We start from the raw sequence: 20,134 nt of genomic DNA, 5'->3' as shown, positions 1-20,134 counted from the left end.
TTACAAAATGAAACACCAGCCTCAGTTTAAGATTTCGACAACGATCAAGCGATAAATGCAGTACCGAAAGAATTTTAGCTATTCTACAAAGCACTAAGTAGACTAAAAGATGAAGAAGTCAATAGTTGAAGCCGTTCACAGGTCCTTCTACACGATCTCCTCAACTAAGTACTGAGGGATTGCAAATAAGACATGTCTTATTCAAAGTGTCCCAGACTCCTCTATTAAAAGAATGAGTCTGTGATACTTTGGAGGGGGTATCTGTAGGCATCTAAAAATGGCTTACGGATCATTTTACAAATACGAACGATGAATACGAACGCTCAAAGATCAAAAGAACACAATAGTCGCTCTAAATTGTCTCGGAAAACCCAAGACAGTGTGGACTGTCTCGCATCGCGAGACAGTGTGGACTATCTCACGGTCCGAGATAGTTCTGAGGAGTTCGGAAGTTGCCAAGACATGTACATGACACGTGACGATTAATTGTCAAAGAACGTGGGAGACGTTGCGAGCGAAAATCACGTCAATAACTACCAAAATAATGGTATTAAAACGTGGGAGAGCGGTTACAAAAAAACTATTGGGCAGCTCAGGCGTTCTGAGACAGTCAGGGCTGTCTCGGAAGCCGAGGCGACAGTCATAACTGTCTCGACCGCCGAGACAGTCACGACTGTCTCGGAAGCACAATTCCCCCTATGATGTTCTATTTCAGTTACAATTTTTAGGGGCTATAAATACCCCCCTGGGATCACTTTTTTTTGGGAGAAGAATCCAGGCACAGAGAGCATAGAACAGAGAGGCTATTACTGGAGCAATTGGTCAGAGATTTTCAAAAGGCTTGGCGAATTTCAAGAGTTCATCTCCTTTCAACAATTGGGAGGTTCTTTAAGATCTAAGCTTTGACTTGATCTTGAGAAGAGTGTTTATCTTACTTTAATAAGATATTCACTGACTCTATTCTTGCTTCTAAACGAAGGAAGAATCCCCAAAGCCTTTATGATTCAATCAAAATTCGTGATTTGGTGGTCCATAGGCTAACGCACCCCCGGCACAGGCAAAGATCTCACAAAAGCAGGAGTTGATAAACAATTTCTATGTTATTTTCCAGGAAGTTGTAACTTTCTTAATTTTGTTGTGTAATTCATTGTAAGCGACTGAAGTTTTTAATGGATTCCATAATGAAAACAATTTCCGACAAAAATAGTGATATGCACAATATTTCGGGTCTGTAGTCTTCTTAGCTTCTTCCTGATTCGTGACCGGTGGAAGTTTAATCTTGTTGTTGTCTAAAAGATATTTGAAAATAACCGGTACTTCATCGTCCCTGAAAGAGTATTCTTTTGGGAATCTAGGTTCTGAAGTCTTTGGGTGTTTCGGCGACTGTTGAGTCTGTTGTGATAGTTGAAAAGGTGACTGTTGTTGTTGTTGTGGTTGTTGCGACGTTTGGTGAGCATCAACAGCACTTGTGACTCCCTTTCCTTTACCTCGAGGATTATAATTCTGCTTTTGAGGATTAGTTAGTGGCTGACCTCTCTCAAGCTTCTTCCTCTTGAGAAAGCATTCGGCCTGTTCACCCCATACTTTTAATCCTTTCCAAGTCTTAGAAAGCACAACTCCCATGACTTCTAGGACATCCAAAGAAAGATTGTTGTGACATGTCTGGAGGATAAATTCTTCGGTGAGCGGATCTCGGCAATTTACCGCTTTGTTTCGGAACCGTTTAACGAAGACATCTACAGTTTCTCCATCTTTCTGTTTCTCATCCAACAAAGTACCAATTGAGGCCTCAGTGTCATCATCGAAGAAATTGGTAAGAAACAATCCTTCCATATCATCCTAACTGTTGATACTTCCAGGCTTAAGACGTCGGTACCAATCGAAGGCAGGCCCACGAAGGGTCCCTACGAATGACCGGACCATCAAAGCCTCCTCTCTGAATATTGCACCAAGATGGGACTTGAAATAAATCAAATGTTGAGTGGGTGAATCCCTGCCATCAAAAGGAGTAAAGTTAATTAAACTGAATTTTGGGGGATAAGGAATTGAGTCCGACTCTCTCGGATATGGGCATGGAATGCCCGTTTTCTTTACTTCTTGAGCCATCATCAGGGCATTGACTTTGTTCTCAAGGTCCTGCATTTTCTTGTCTTCATCCATATTCTTTTTAGGGTGAGTTTAAGAAGGTTAGATAGACGATTTGACTAGACCACCTTCAAAATTATCTTTAGTAGGAGGAGGATCAGCAATGTTGGTCTCATCCACATCTTGGTCACTATCAACCTCAGTTATCCGAACAGGTATAGTATTACGCCTGCTAGAATCAGCCTTTTGGTTTGATTCCGGTTGTTGTAGATGTTGTTAGGCCTACAAATCCCTCATCTGTTGCATCGTCAACTCCATCTCCGTTTTTATTTCAGCTCTAATTTCTTCTCGTTGCTTAGCTAAAGCTTCTTGCAATATCTGGGCTAATTGATCAGGTGTAATTGTGAATGATTCCCTGGCTTGTCCTATACTGGACATTGTATCATCAGAGGTAACTGCAGAACAAGTATCTGAGAGTTCCTCATCTGAAGACAACTCTTCATGCATTCTTCTATAATCTCTACATCTAGTGGTCCTTCGCTGTAGTCGTGACATTCTTTGAGAGAGGCCCTGATCAACTCCCCCCCCCTCCCCCCCGGAGAAAAATCATGATCAGGATTGATTGAATGTCGATTTCCTCTGTCGGTCATATTGATGGTGACCTCTAGAAGTTTATTATGTTGAACGACAGATATTCTTTTGCATAAATGCCTCGGCCTGGGCTTTGACGTTTTAGCAGAAAGTCTCTGGAATACAGAAACCCTTGGCGGTTCGACTTTAGAGCAGCTGCATTCAGATAACACTGCTTTGATAAGCTTTTCACATACACAATGAGGGCTTGTTTCTCGAACAGTCCTTTTCATGATTTGTTTCCACCCTTAGTTTGATAGTACAGCTCGTCAGTATGGTGACTAGAGTAACCTATCTTCTATTTTTGTGTTTGAACCTTGTTGGCATACCCAGGATGACTTGTCGTCACCTCTGAGCGATCCAAGATTATATGTTTAGATCCACCCCCATGCGAGCATGGAATCTTTACAAGCCCCAAACGAGAGGAAATTGGAATTTTCTCTTTCTGGGATTGCTTTGCCCTGATAGGAGAACATTTACGACCCCCAGCGTAAGAGTTTATTCGGGGTTCGTTCACTGAACCCAAGCATTCCTTAACCAGGGCTTTAACTTGATTATCCGATAAATGGCCGAGGCGATCCTCCATTATGATCTTGAATTTTGACAGGTCGAGACTGACCCACGGTTTCACTGGTGACATAGCAGATGTGGATGTAGTAGACGGACCCGGAATGGATGTCGACGGCGTCGAAGGAGAGGCCTTGGAAGCCTTTCTTTGGCCGAGACAGTTACAACTGTCTCGGGTATAGCTCCCTTGTCCGAGACACTTGCAAGTGTCTCGGATATGACCTCTTTGTCCGAGACAGTTGCAAGTGTCTCGGATACTGCTGCTTTGTCCGAGACAATTGTAAGTGTCTTGGATGAAGGATGTATTCTGGTGATTTGATTTTTGCACAAGTTCGGATTTTGGGATCCAAACTTTGAGGTTCTTTGGTGATTCTTTAGACATTATTTCCTTCTTCCCTTCTTGTGTTTGTTGACGAAGGGCACGGGCATGAGCGGCATTTGCACGACGCTTTTACATATGTTCTTTAAGGATTAAACGAGCCCTTTTGACGAGAGTCCATTCCTCCGTCGTAAGTATAGTAGAGATGTGAGTGGTTTATTGTTGAGGCGACTGGACCACTTGATGTTTCCTTGACTCTAAGTCCGCATAGTAATGAACCCCGTCGGTTTGTTCTAAGGACTTAGCCATTTGACGAGCGCGGCGTTGACGTTGTCTCTGACGATCCCTCTTAGTCAGTGCCGGTAGGTTTTGATTCAATGACTCCTTAATTGGAGAAGAGTTATTGTGAGCAGAGGTGTTATGAGTAGAATCTTCAGCAATAATCGGGCAAGAGTCTTCACTCGTGGTATTCGATAGAGTAAAAAACTTGAAAACCTTCTTAGAAGACAAAATTTTCCTGCATTTGCGAGGCGATGAAGACTTTACGGATGAGGACGACAGATATTCCTCAAATTTTGCTTAGTCGAACTCGTATTCGACCATGGATTCAACCGGGATCTTGATAATCGGCTGCGACACGACGGTCTCGATAGCGAGACCATTGGCTCCCACTGTGGTCGCCAGTGTGTTTGCATTAGGAACAAGTTCTGTTATAGAATTCATTATAATTGTTTATCGATTACAATGAATACAGAAGAGTAAGCTTCGTACTTTATAAAACTACTCTTTACAATAAAAATCAAATTACAAGCTCCTTAGAAACACACGCAGGATCATTGTTTGGATCACTGCTTGCGCGGGATCTTTACCTGTGTCGGGGGTGCATTAGCTCGTGGACCACCGATTCACAGATTCTGATTGAATCGTGAAGGTAATTTAGAATTCTTGCTTCGTTTAGAAGTAAGAAAAAGTTAAGTGAATATCTTATCGATGTAAGATGAACACTCTTCTCAAGATCAAGTCGAAGCTTAGATCTTAAGGAATCTCAAAGTTGCTGTTTGCACTCGAATTTGATGAAGACTCTCTCTCTCTTGAGAAGAACGCTCCAAAATGCTCAAGTTCTCTGCTTAATTTGCTCTCTCTGCTTGGCTCCTCGTCAGTAATGGTCCTAGGGGGGTATTTATAGCCTTTAGGAACTGTAACTAAAGATGAAAGTTGAAAAGAAGTCACATCAGGGAACTTCTATTTCCGAGACAGTTGTAACTGTCTCAGAAGCAGGATGAGCTTCCTATTTCCGAGATAGTTACAACTGTCTCAAAAACCTATCTCGGAAACGTGGTCAGCTTCCCATTTCTGAGACAGTTGTGACTGTCTCGGAAGCGTGGTCCGCTTCTGCCATTTTGTAACTGCTTTTCTCACGTTTTAATGTCATGATTCCAGCGGTTGTGGGCGTGATTCCCGCTTGTAACTACTCCTCCACGTTCAAACAGATCTTTGGCAGTTATGGAGTCACATAGTACGCACAAATCTCAAGAAAACTGTCATTCTCTCCTCTTAGCTTCTGAGATAGTTGTGAGTGTCTCGAAAGTGGTCACTTCCTTTATGCTTCCGAGACAATTGTAAGTGTCTCGGAAGTGGTCGACTCCCTCCATGTTTCCGAGATAGTTATAACTGTCTCGGAAGTATGTTGGCTTCTTCACAGTGTCTGAGACAGTTACAACTATCTCGAAAGCGCGTTGGCTTCTTCATAGTTTTTAAGACAGTTGTAATTGTCTCGGAATCTACAAGCTCATTTTGTGCCTTGAAACTTGTGTGATATGCTTCTTGTGTATTCTTTAGTTGATCTTTAGCTTTGGATGATCATCTGCAACTTAGATGATGACGTTTATCACCTTCTCTCTGTCTTGAGCTACGTACAATGATCTATAAGCAATTTTTGACACCTACACTCCACATTGTCCAGATGGTACAGTATCTATTAGAGTACCGGCTGAGGTGACGCCAGGCGAGCATAGCGGCGACGAGGAGGATACGAGTACAGTTGTGTAGGATCAGGGACCGACAGCTCAGGTTCAGGATTCTATTGCGGTTCGGAGACAGAGGAGAGATATATGGATGCCATCACGGTATGCCGACACGGTTACGTATACACTTCCTGTGGAGAGTATCGATGAGATGGTGCCTACCACATTCAGAGAGGCCGAGCAGAGTTCGGAGGCTGATTTGTGGCAGGTAGCTATGCAAGAGGAGATAGAGTCTCTTCACAAGAATGATACATGGGAGCTTATTAAGCTTCCAAAGGGGCGGAAGGCAATTGGTTGCAAGTGGGTATACACAAAGAAGGTGGGCATTGAGGGCACTCCATTGAGGTTCAAATCTAGGTTGGTTGCGAAGGGCTACGCACAGGAGGAAGGTATTGACTATAATGAGGTTTTCTCTCTGGTGGTGAAGCACTCTTCGATTCGGATTTGCACAGGAGGAAGGTATTGACTATAATGAGGTTTTCTCTCTGGTGGTGAAGCACTCTTCGATTCGGATTTTGCTAGCTTTGGTGGAGCACTCTTCGATTCGGATTTTGCTAGCTTTGGTGGCACAGTATGGTTTGGAGTTAGATCAGTTAGATATAAAGATGATATTTCTTCATGGTGATCTTGATAAAAAAATATATATGACTCAGCCATTGGGATTCCGAGCTGCAGGGAAGGATAAATTGGTTTACAGATTGAAGAAATCGCTATACGTTTTGAAAAAGTCTTCTCGACAGTGGTATAGGCGATTCGATGATTTTATGCTTGGTCATTCGTACATTCAGAGCCAGTTTGATCCTTACGTGTATTTTCACAAGTTGAAAGGAGGTGCGTACATCTATTTTTTGCTCTATGTTAATGACATGTTGGTTGCCTCTATTTCCAGATCTTGTTATAGATGAGTTGAAGGCACATCTTTCAAATGAGTTTGAGATGAAGGATTTGGGTGAGGCGAAGCGTACTTTAGGGATGGAGATCGACAGATACAAGAAGAAGGGCAGAATTTGTTTGACACAGGTGGCTTATTTGAAGAAGGTTCTACAGCGATTTCATATCAGCATAGATACGAAGCCAGTTAGGGTACCTTTGGGAGCCCATTTGAAACTTTCAGCTGACCTTTCACCAAAGACAGTTGAAGATAAAGAGTTGATGTCGAAAACTCCATATGCGAGCGCGGTTGGGAGCTTGATGTACTCGATGGTATGTACGAGGCCAGATTTGTCACAGGCGATGAGAATGGTTTCGAGATACATGCACGATCCAGGAGTGGGTCATTGGGACGTCGTGAGATGGATTTTGAGGTACATTCAAGGTACGCTCAATGTTGGTTTGATTTATGAGCGGGACACTACAGGTAGGCAATTGTGCATTGGCTATGTTGACTTGGATTATGCCGGAGATTTGGATAAGCGTCGGTCTACGACGGGATATGTGTTCACTTTGACCCGTGTGCCGGTGTGTTGGAGATGCACCTTACAGTCTACAGTGGCTTTGTCTATGACGGAGGCAGAGTATATGGCGATAACAGAGGCTGTGAAGGAGGCTATTTGGCTTTGAGGATTTTTGGAGGAACTTGGTATATCGCAGCGGTCCATCACTATTCATTATGATAGTATGAATGCTATCTATTTGGTGAAGAATCAGGTTTTTTATGCGAGGACGAAGCACATTAACGTTCGTTATCACTTCGTTCGAGATGCTCTTAAAGATGACGATGTGGAGATTGTGAAGGTCCACACGAAGGATAATCTGGCGGATATGCTCGCTAAGGTGGTTCCGAGCAACAAGTTTGATCATTGTAGAAGCTTGTTGCACATTCGTGATTGTTGAGGCCGTTGACGGCCATTTGGATGAACTACGGCGGCTTGATCCCTTGGGAGAGTGGGTACGTAGGCAACCACATTGGTGCAGCCGAATTTGGTGAGACGACGCATTGGTGTTCATGTTGGTGTCGGCTCAGTTTTGGGAATACTTCGTCGAGGTGGAGAATTGTTGGATAGCAGGTTCCTAATTTGTTTTGGTAATAGGTTATTAGGATTCCTAATCTATTTTGGTAACATGAGGTTATTAGGATTCCTAATCTATTTTGGTAACATGATTCTTAATCTGTTTTGGTAATAGGTTATTAGGATTCCTAATTTGTTTTGTTTTTGATTTTAGAATTCCTAGTCTGTTTTGGTTTTAGGTTTTCTATATATATGGAACGCCTTAGAAGAGATTAGGATCAATCAAAAAGAGGAGAGTTGTAATCATAGATTAGAGAGACTTTTGAGCATTGTGAGAGGGAGATATTGTGAGCAAGTTGAGAGCTTTGGTTGAGGGTTAGTTTGTGAGTTTTGTGAGATTGTAACCCTTTGTACTCTCCATGATTTAGTGGAGCTTTGGTTGAGGGTTAGTTTGTGAGTTTTGTGAGATTGTAACCCTTTGTACTCTCCATGATTTAGTGGAATCTCTTCATCCTCTCCCTGTGGACGTAGGCAAATTGCCGAACCACGTATATCTCTGTGTTTGGTTTGATTTGTCGTATTTGGATTGTGCTCATGTGTGATTGGTTATTCTTCTCCCGTGCTTACGACTTGTTTGGTGAGCGAGCACGCTTCCGCATAGGCGCGCGACAATTGGTATCAAAGCACAACACTGTTTTTCTGAGAACTTTACCCCGAGATCAAGTTGTATATAATCGATTTTAAGCTCCCATGTAACTTGACTTAGTTGCGCCTGGTCCAAGTCAAAATATTCTGAGAACCTTGTTTACCAGTTCATTTCTTGCTACGTGGGTTTTGTTTCAATGCCACTCATGAAAAAAAGCTTGAAGGCTTCCCTTTGCATTGGCAAGATGGGGCACCAGAACCAACTCTTGATTACATATAAAAATGGGTTTTGGTGTTATAGATGTTCCGTTTCGTGTCTCTTTTCAAATTACATTATTTCAGATGATAGTGATACTAATTATGATTGAATTCACATGGCTTGGTAAATTATGGAGCTTATAGTTTGAGAAATGGTGTTTTTTGTTCTTCCTACTACGGGAAGGGAGTGGAGAAAACAACTACAGGTGTTTTAAATGTGCTAAGTTAGTATATCAAGTACTGTTGTTTCTCAGAGAATATGTGGATTCAACAGCAACGTGTTATGATGTATTAGATAGGCTTAATATCAGAAAACCCCACCTTAACTTTGGGAAATTATCAGAAAACACCCCCTGAGTTTTTAACATATCAGAAAACTCCCCTTAAGTTTAGGCATTTTCAGAAAACCCCCTTTATCACAAAACCCTACCATCGGTTATCCCTTATTATCCCAAATTTTCAGCAAAACAAAATACTCCGGGTAGGGATTTCCCCCTCGCGTGATAAGAAATTTTTTTAAATTTAGTTTAACACATTGATTTGACTTCTTGCTGAAAAAACTATATGAGTTCTTGAAAAAAAAAACTCTCCCATTAAAAATCCCTTCCCGTGGTACTTTTGTTCGCCGATAATTTGGGATATTTCGGGTGATGTTGTTAGGGGGTTTGTGATAAAACCTTAAAGTTAAAGGCGGTTTTCTGATAACCCCTAAACTTAAGGGGGTTTCTTTTATTTTGAAAGTTAAGGGGAGTTTTCTGATAATCTCCCAAAGTTACGGGGGGTATTCTGATATGAAGCCTATTAGATGCCAAAGTGTAATAGATAACTTTCTCTAAAGCAATTTCTTTGGGGTGCATTCTAACGATGCAACTGTTCTGTATAAATAAAATTTTTCTTCTTCTTAAATGTAAACAATCTTATCTATGTATCTGCTTTAAATTGATTTTGGTCCTCGTAATGTTTAGCCATAAGTTTTTTTCTGGGTAGTGAATATCAGTTGCATGTCTCAAATGAGAGAAACTGATAATATAAATTGTCTAAATAAATAAAATATCCGAATCATAATTCACCAATTTTTTTCACCATAACAGCAAACTATAAGTTATGCAAATTGGTTTCAGATCCACAAATATAAGATCAAAAGAATTTGATGTAATCATAGATATACAAGTATCTGCATCTGGATTCCTATATTTTTATCTATATCCATGTTTTTATCCTATGAAAGATTAGATGGTATTTGTATCCATAACCATATATGAAATATATGTGTGGATGTGGCTATTTAAATATCTATAACTAATCAGATATTGATTCAAACGTATACTCGATTTCCAAATGCTCATAATCAATTTTTCCAGGATACGAGATCTGAGTTCAAGAAACAAAGGAAAAAAGAAAATTATATTCTGTGGATTTGTGTAATAACTGGGATTAGCTTCAATCTATAGCGGAAAAGATCCAGACCCATGAGAAGCCTTCACTTGGCTCAGGTGTATAATGCGTTTTAAAACCTCAATTATTCATTATTCTCCAACCAAATGAAAAAAATCGCCTCCAGCATAGAGAAAAATTGAAAAACAAAAAGGTTTTTTTTATTGCAAACAAGGAAGTTAAGCTGAGGAGTTAACCAACGGTTTTTCAAAAGATTTAGAGGACAAATTGATAAAATTGAAACTTTGAAGATTTCACGTGTAGTTTGAAAATAAGATGGTTTTGCGGGTTTTATAGGAAACTCTACAAAGTGTTGGGGATTTGTAGACTAAGTTTAACAAATACTACCTTTATAATAGTTTTTAAGCAATTTATAGTAAACTTATAAGCGCCTACGTTTGGTATGCGGGTATAGACTCAAATGAGAATGGAATAGAAGAATGAATGGAATGGAATGTATGTGTGAATGGAATGGTCATTCCCATTCTCTTGTTTGGGTGCGTTTGTAGAATGAAGCTAGAATAAAAATCTCACTCTCATTCCCATGTTTGGTATCACTAGTTCACAAGTGAGAATGAAATTTTATTTTCTAATAATGCCCTTACAACAACATAGATTTTTAATAAGATAAAAATAAGCATTAATGATAATAACTAAACAATTTTATTTATGCATAGGTTATATTAATCTAGCTATTTGTTATACTAATGCACATGTTATCTCTCAGGTGTATGTTCCGTTTATATTTTTTAAACAATACTCACTATTTCTTAGTCTTAAAAAATTAAAGAAAAATAAATAAAAGAGTATCGCATCTTTCATAGGTTCAAAAATAATATAAAAAATGATATCCACAATCCACAGTTCTAGATATATAAATTAACTCATTTGATGAAGTATCAAAATCACCCATATCATAAAAAAAAATCCATAAAACAACACCAACTAAAATAATAAGTTTCGAAATAGAAAAATGATATACGTAGTCAATGAGATGAGATTTTTTTGGTTTATTTTTATTATCAATGAGGGTATAATTGAAAATTACGTAACTAATTTGATTCTCACTTGAATGGGAATGATCATTCCTTATCAATTCACTTGAAATGCTCATTCCCACAAAAGGTGGGAATGGTCATTCCAACCTCTAAAAAATAGGTACGTTTGGTATCAGTGAATGAGAAGTGAGAATGACCATTCCATTCCACCTCATTCCCGCGTACCAAACGAGGAGTTACATCTTCATAATTAGTCCCTCAAATCTTTATAAATTTTGCAAATTACCACCTATCAATTCGTTAAACATTTTCAAATTCGTCCCTCAAGTGGTCATATTTTGGAATTTTAATCCCTCAAATGGTGGGTATTCTCACCCCACTTATGTTTGACAAAGATTTTGAATGGTCCATAACCTAGTGCATAACCTAGTGCATATAGGCTTGTGGTAATGGCTTTAGTTTCAGTTACTTGAATGGTCCATAACCTAGTGCATATAGGCTGTGATGTAAATGTTAACGAAGATCAATTCGCTTCCCTATAAAGCTCGATAAAGTTTACTGATTCATTCCCCCCCTAAGATGATGAAAGACTTCCCCTCCCTCATTTTACTTTAATTTGACAATCTTTAGTATCTTATATCAAAGATATAATTCAGCAGAAGAAGAGTATGGAGAGATAATGGAGAGATGCATCAATGTAAGCTCCATACCTTAGAATTGCCTTGATCTCCCATATCCACCACTGAATCTGGAAGAATCCAATCGGAAACATCTTTATCCAGCTTGTAAAGTAAGAGAAGGACTGCAGAAACTTTAAGGACGGTTCATCTCCAAGTGCAAGCATATATATAGGAGTAGGTTTGTGCGCAGAAGTCATTAAGAAAGATTTCAAATCACTAGAACAGACCTTCCATAATTTAAGAGGAGATCGATCCTTATCAAAATGCAGATGATTCTTGACCTTTAGTTTTCACGTGTATCGCATGCTAAATCAACATCAGCACTCTCGAACAATGCCTACATTTGCATCATTTTCTTGATCTGATGACTGAATGAGTAGGTGTGATAGATTAACAATCTGTCCACGTGAAATTGCTCAATCCTTTTGTGAAACTATCTTCTTTATTGATTGATACACTCCTTGTACCACCTAAACTTTGCAGGGAATGGAGAACCATACAATGATAACTGACCTTAGCACCTAACAGTGTAAGTTATAGATCGCCATCTCTTCTGCTTAAATGATGAAAATAACACTTTAGAGTGGCTAGTTATATAGTGTGATTCTTTTCACAAACGTAAGTCTCTGTCCCTCACAAATACAATGTTCCTGCATAATATATCGTTCATTGTTGTCCTCCACGATGTCATCAGTTCATAACCAACATTGTCAAATACAGGTTGTATTCCAACATAGTAATGCTAAGATCGTTAGGGCCAACCTGGGGCCCAATAGAGCATGGTCGCAGCGAGCAAAAGTAGAGATAAAATGATAGACACACAGATTTACGTGGTTCGGCACTTGATTGCCTACGTCCACGGGCAAGGATAGAAAAATTTACTATGAGGAGAAAACTCTGGAGTTACAATCTCTCTTAACAATGAGATGTGAACGCGTGAAATGATAAGGATGAGATGACATGGGGTTGTGAACGAACGAAGACGTGACGTGACTCGTGGGAGCCACGAATTTTGTGTGAATGACGCGTTTTCTCAACTCGTGATGAGATCACGTTGAGGAGCACGTGAACAACAGCGAGATTTTGACAGGCCCACCCGAATGTCATTTGATGCTATATATAGCGTGTTCTTTCTAGGGTTTCGTGTGCAAGAGGAGAAATAAAACTGCAGACGGCTTCTTTGGCTTCGGGCGGAGTGAAAGGAGAATTTGGTTTTCGGCTGTGAGTTTCTTTTCGACGGAGAAGAAAAGAGGCGGCTTTTGTGAGAGTTTTGTGCAGTCTCTCGTGCTGATTTTGAGAGAGGAATTGAGAGATTAGATTGAGGGTTTATTTGTGAGATCTTGAGTGGTTGTAAACCTATTTGTATTCCCTTTCCCTCTAATTGTAGACCCCCCCCCCCTCCTTGCCCCGTGGACGTAGGCAATTTGTCGAACCACGTAAAACTTATGTGATTTGTTATTTGTGGTTATTGTAATAGTTTATTAGGTTCCCTCGACAAATTAGTCCTAGAACTGATGAGAGGAAGAGCTGATATCCCACTTTGTTGAGATATTCGCTTCAGATTCTTGTTTTCTTGGTGAGACAGGAATTCTTATCGATCTTTCTCTCTTATTGTGCACCAGAAACTCTGCCGAAATTTTCGTTGTGCACAACAAGTGGTATCAGAGCTCGGGCTATGCTTGGACTATTTGGAGGAGTAGGTCGCTTTGGAAGCTCGTCTAGGGCTTTGTTTGGGGATAAAGGTGGGATCTTTTGGTAAAGACTGTATCTTTTTAGTTTTGGATCTATTCTTCGTTCGTTGGTGCATTGAGATTCAGTTTTGGGTCTATTCTTTGTTCGTTGGTGCGTAAGATGTCGGGGAAAGAAGGTGCTTCGGGTGTCGAGGGTGGTGCTTCTGGCGCAAAGACCATTCAGAGTTTGAATATCCACTCTATGAAGATAGATGTGGAGAAATTTAATAGCACAAACAACTTTAGATTATGGAGATGCGAGGTTTTGGATGCGCTGAACGCGCAGAATTTGGAGGATACCTTGAAGTTAGATGGCAAGCCAGATGAGATTGAAGAGAATGTTTGGAAGAAGATGAATCGAACGGAGTGTGGCATGATTAGGTCTTGTTTGACTCAAGATCTAAAATATGATGTGATGAATGAGACTTCTGCGAAGAAGATTTGGGAGATTCTCGAAAGCAAGTATTTGACCAAGAGTGTGGAAAATCGCTTGCATTTGAAGAGGAGACTTTATCGTTTCCAGTTGAAGAAGGGAACCTCCATTAGAGATCACATGAACCACTACACAAAGCTTCTTGCGGATTTGGCGAATGTGGATGTCAAGATTGAAGATGAGGACAAGGCGTTGCTGTTGTTGAGTTCCTTGCCCGACGAGGAATATGAGACCTTCGTTCTTACTCTGATTAATGGGAAGGCATCACTTTCGTATAGTGAGGTCACTGCTGCACTTGTGAATTATCAGCTTCGAAAGAAGGATAAGGAGGCTTCGGTTGAGCCGGTAGCGGAGGCGTTGGTCGCAAGAGGGAAGGGTCCAAACCGAAAGAATTGGAAGTCACAGTCTAGAGTAGGAAAAGATCAGTGTGCTTGGTGCAAGGAGACTGGTCATTGGAAGAAAGACTGCCCAAAGCTCGACGAATGGATGAAGAATAAGCAGAAGGGAAAAGGGAAGCAACCATCATCAGAAGCAAACATCGTATCGGATGGTAATAATTCTGACTCTTCTATTTATTCGCTTTCTATCAGTCCTACAGATCGATTTGTAGTCTCTTTCTGTCAAAGCGTTGCAAAGATCGTTATTTTGTAATCTTTGCTTGGCTCCTTGAGAATATGAGAGTCGTCAGATTATAACTCCCGATATTGATTGTGAATGCTGTTGAACTAGAACTCTCATCGGTTGTCGTGAAGGTCGTCAGATTGTAACCTTCAGCGATCTACGTGAAAGTCTTCAAATTATAGCCTTCTGGAAGTCGTCAGATTATAACTTCCATCATCGGTGTTTGATGGGGGATAAGCTATCTATTATAATTTTTAGACAGCCTACAGAACTCCCTCCAAAGTTTTCGAAAGTTCATGGTTGACTGGGACGAATTTTCGGAATACTTTGGATCTCAACTCTGATCTTGGAGCTGTTGATTCCTTATCGTAAAAGAGTCGTTCTCTGCACTCGCTTCGAAGGTATCTTGGTTGAAGGGATTTGCTATGTAGGACCTGTATGAAGGTATGCGTCATAATCCTGCTTCTGGAATGCGGGGGTGGACCCTACATTTTGGACTTGAGACGCGGGGCTGACTTCGGCGTTTTGAATTTGGAACCCGGGTGTGACCTCGGCGTCGTGATTTTTGTAACGCGGGTCTGACCTCGGCGTTTTGAACTTGAGACATGGAAGTGGCTTCCGTGTATTTTTGACTAAATCTTTGAGACTTGTCTTTAGCTTATCAGTTTCAAGTCTCGGCTCACGTCCATTAAGCTGATGGGCCTTCAAACATACATAGGATTTTTGGCAAACCCTCAGCCATCAACGGATTTGATAAGCCTTTACCGACTACCGTTTGAGTCGGGCTAGCATGTGGATTGTCTAAGTCCGTTCCACATGTAACGTTGTGCTAAGAGAATGAACTCTCTTAGGCTTGATGCTATGATTTTGAATACATAGACTTTGTCATTTTCACGAAAAAAGACTAACCGGCAACGCGTGTTAGGCGTAGGCTTATCCCTACTTAGGATTTGGGACAAAGTTCCCCATGCGTGTAAGGCATGAATTTTGGCGTTATTAATAACAACCTGCTACGATATTGAATACGTAGACTTTTGTCCTTTTTTATGGTGAAAGACTAACCGGCAACGCGTGTTAGGCGTTGACTTATCCCTACTTAGGATTCAGGATAAAATTCCCCATGCATGTGAGGCATGGATTTTGGCGTTACGATGTTGAATACGTAGGCTTTGTCACTATTTATTCCTGTGTTATATTTTTACTTGAAACACTAAAAGAAAATTGAAAACGCCAGAGATGTAGTATTAACTTGGCATGAATTTTCACTAAGAGTGAAATTCAGAAATTTTCTTTGTTATCACTAGGATAATTCCAGAAAATCTTTAATCCGCTGGGGATTTTATAATAAAAACTTGCTATTTTTGTTGAAAAAAGAATTAACAAGTTCATTTGGGGGGTTTGACTGTTAGAGATGTGATGTTAACCTAACAGTATTTTATGGACCTATCGCTCAATTGAAAAGAGTCGATAAGTTGATTTGTGTTGTCAGAGGTATGATGTTAACTTGACTGGAATTTGAGGACCTATCGCTCTATTGAGGAGAGTCGATAAGTGGATTGTGTCGTCAGAGGTGTGATGTTAACTTGACGGGAAAGATATTGCGATCAGGGCAATTTTGTGGACTTATCGTTCTATTGGGGAGAGTCGATAAGTGGATTTTGTCAGAGGTGTTTGGTATTAACGTGACAAGATTTGTGTTGCGATTGGAGTAACTTTGTGGACTTATCATCCTATTGACGAGGATTGATAAGTGAATTTGTCAGAGGTGTGATTTTAACGTGACAGGAGAAATATTGCGATTGGAGTAACTTTGTGGACTTATCATCCTATTGACGAGGATTGATAAGTAGATTATCAGAGGTTTAATGTTAACATGACATGATTTGTGTTGCGATTGGAGCAACTTTGTGGACTCATCATCCTATTGAAGAGGATTGACAAGTTGATTTGTCAGAGGTTTAATGTTGCGATTGGAGCAACTTTGTGGACTTATCCATCCTATTGGAGAGGATTGATAAGTGAATTTGTCAGAGGTTTAGTGTTAACGTGACAGGAGGATGTTGCGATTGGAGCAACTTTGTGGACTTATCATCCTATTGAAGAGGATTGATAAGTGGGTTGTCAGAGGTTTAGTGTTAACGTGACGAGAGTTTGTGTTGCAATTGGAGCAACTTTGGAGACTTATCATCCTATTGACGAGGATTGATAAGTGGATTGTTGTCAGATGTATATTGTTAACGTGACAGGAATGTGTTCTTGTGACTTGCACAAGATTTTAGGAATTAGCGTCTCGCTGGGGAAACTTGCTAAATGAGTTTATCATCAAAAGCGATAAATTTTGATGCTTGTGATTTGAACAAGATTTTGAAGACTTAGCGTCTTGCTGGGGAAGATTGCGATTTGAGCAATTTTGAGAACTTATAATCTTATTGTCAAGGATTGATAAGTTGATTGTTGTCAGAGGTATATTGTTAACGTGACAAATTAGGAGTGATGCAAGTTGAATGCATACTCTGTGGGGATGATGATCGTCAGAAGTGTAATGTTAACTCGACAATGTGAAAGATTCGTTACTCTTAATCCAATGGATCCCAAGTAACCAACCCCCAGTCTTGATTAAGACTTAGCAGGGGAATAAAAAAGAGGTAGACAAGGCACATCGCTTAGTGAGGCACTATCCATGAAGTCAGAATAGAGGCACATCACCTGGTAGGCCATTATCTGATGAGTTTGACTATCAGAGGTAACTGTTAACGTGATAGTTTTTTGTGAACCCGCCATCCTACTTGAAGAGGATTGACAAGAGAATTTGGAGGGAATGGACTATCAGAGGTAACCATTAACATGATAGTTTTGATAGACCCGTCATCCTACTTGAAGAGGATTGGTGGGGAAATTTGGAGAAAACAGACTATCAGAGGTGATCATTAACGTGATAGTTTTAGTGGACCTGTCATCCTATTGAAGCGGATTGACAAGTTGATGGTCGTGATAGTTCTGGTAGATTTTTTGGTTGACAAATGTATTCTATTAAACATAACAACTCAGAAAATTTATTACTCATAATCCAATAAACTACCAATAAACCAACCCCCAGTCTTGAACAAGTGCAGGGGGAAAAGAGAAGACATGACACATCGCCTAGTGAGTCATTATCTAGCGAGTTTGACTATCAGAGGTAATTGTTAACGTGATAGTTATTGGAGACCCGGCATCCTACTGAAGAGGATTAGCTTCAGTGGTCGTAGTATCTTCCCCTTCTGACTGAGGAGATTGGGCTTGGTCCGATTGCTCAGGAGAAGGTTGGGCTTGGTCCGATTGCTCAGGTTGATCTTGCCTACTTTGTTCTTCAGCTATGATCCTGGCAATAATCTTTTGAGCCTGTTCGTCTTGAGAGATCAGTTATCTCCAGGAACGGCATTCTGCAACCCCTATTCGAGCTAGGATGTTGGTCTGCAGGTTGTATCGACAGGTCTCTACTAAGGTAGACTGTGTCATACCTGACGAACACCGGAGAGCCATGGTTCGGAACCTCTTGACGAAGGCTTTGACGGACTCCCTCTTCTTCTGCTTAGTGGCGAGAAGGATATGGATGGAGACTTCTGTATCCTCTTCAAAAAATCTTGACAGGAAGAGTCTCTCTAAATCTGCTCACTTTTGGATACATCCTGCAGGCAGTTTCCTGAACCATTCAAAGGCAACTCCCTTGAGGGTGCCAATGAACAATCGAGCTAGTATGGCGTCGTTTGATATCACATTCCCAGTCTGTGACTTGAAATGATAGATATGTTGGTTCGGTGATCCCGTGCCGTCAAAAGCTTGTAGCGTCGGGACTTCAAATTTTAGAGGATAAGGGGCTGCATCCCATTCGGCAGGATAGGGTCTGACAACTCCCTCGTCTTGGAGCTCGCTTTTGTTGGCCATGGCATTGAGGCGGTCTTCCAATTCTTCCATTTTGGCAGACTGGAGATTATACTCGTTCTCAGTCTCTCTTCCTTCATCAGAGGAAGATTCCAGGTTATGGGCTTCTTGGTCAGAAGCAGCGTTATCAACCACTTTTTCCTTCCCTTTTCTTGTGTGAAGTCGGGATGAAGACGCTTTTCCTCTCCGGGAAGATTCTTGCCTAGGTGGTGAATCTGTCTTCTGTTGTGATTTAAGCATGGCCTCCTGTTTATGAACCATCTTAGAGAGATCTTCGGAATTTTCTGCCATGTGGGTGAAGCTCTCATGTTCAACGAAAGAACTTGATGATTAGGACTCCGCAATGGCTGAGTGTTCATCCTCAGAATTGGTTCTTCTGGCCACAGTTGATAGGAGGTAAACTCCTTCAAACTCGTTAGCAATTTCTCTGACGGTCGGTGAACGACTTGTCTCAGAGTCATCGGAACTAGGACCTGAGGCTTTCCCTCTGCCGATCACATTGATAGTGACCTCAGGATATTCGGTCTCTGGAGACTTCTTCCTGTGCGAATGTCGTCGTTGGTTAGACAAAGCAACGTCCGTTAATTGGTCGAACACCAATGGTTTGGCCGCATATGAGCAGCATTGATATCCCGAGAGGACCATAGGAATCAGCCGTTCACATTGGAATGAACGAATGACTTGCTGCATCGGTCTTTCTCTCGATATGAACTCTCTCAAATATGAACAACATTGACATCCCGAGAGGACCGTAGGAATCAGTCGTTCACGTTGGAATGAACGAATGACTTGTTGCATCGGTCTTACTCTCGATGTGAACTCTCTCAAATCTGTTGTAAAGATTTGAGGAGAATTACTCACTGATTGTGAGGTTTGAATTGGAACCCCCAGTCCATGATTGGACAGGACTGGCTCTTGGTAAACATGGATCTGGTTGAGATGACTTGAATCCATGACTGGTTGAGATGCCTTGAATCCATAAACTTCTTATATCTGCCCCTCAATCTAGTCGCGCTACGCAGAGTATTCGCGGTATTGGATTTGGAACTTGGGACGCGAGGGTCGCGTTTGGCACTTGAAACGCGAAGGTCGCGTTTGGCACCTGAAACGCGAGGGTCGCATTTTGGTTTGGCGACATGAGGGTCGCGTTCTTTAGCGTCGACACGAAGGTCGTGTTTTGACTTGGAAACGCGAAGTTAAAGTTCACGTTCAACGAAGGCTCGAGGTTCGCATTTTGGCTGTAAAACGCGCCATTGAGGGCCATGTTCAGTCTGGTTCTCGCGAAGCTCATGTTTGGGCTCGCTCAGGGTCGCGTTCAGGCTCGCGAACGCGAATCTCGCGTTGGTTGGAGGATCGATTTTTTTGAAGTTGTGCTCGTCGGTGAGACCTTCTTCTTCGACGAGCAGCGTTCTTCTTGGCCTGTTTCAAGGCTTTTGCAGCAACGTCGTTGACGTTTATGGAGCTGGTCTCCTCTATAGGCCGTTTATGGCCTGTAGCACGTCGTGCTGACGCGGAGGTGGGATATTCAACTCGCTGTGTGAGTTCAGCAGAGGCCGAGCCCGCTCCTGGAGCGGAGGGGCTGTTCGACGAATTTTGGCCAAAGGAGAGAACTTTCTTTGACGTTTCAACAACAGATTTGACCTCCTTGGAGATCTTGCGGACACCACGCTTGGCCTTGGGGCTAAGCGATCCGGAGGAGAGGACTTCCTCGTATTTTGCTTGGTCAAACTCTACGACGAGAGTTTTAACAGTTGTTCCCATGAGGTGGACGTCGGACTGCGCCACCACTTCTTCGTCAGAAAAGCTAGTCCCCAGCGGAGTCGCCATCTTTTGTATGTAG

This window comes from Asparagus officinalis, chromosome 1 (genome assembly GCF_001876935.1).
Source record: "Asparagus officinalis chromosome 1, Aspof.V1, whole genome shotgun sequence".
Classification (NCBI taxonomy): Eukaryota; Viridiplantae; Streptophyta; class Magnoliopsida; order Asparagales; family Asparagaceae; genus Asparagus; species Asparagus officinalis.
This window is presented reverse-complemented; position numbering follows the sequence as displayed.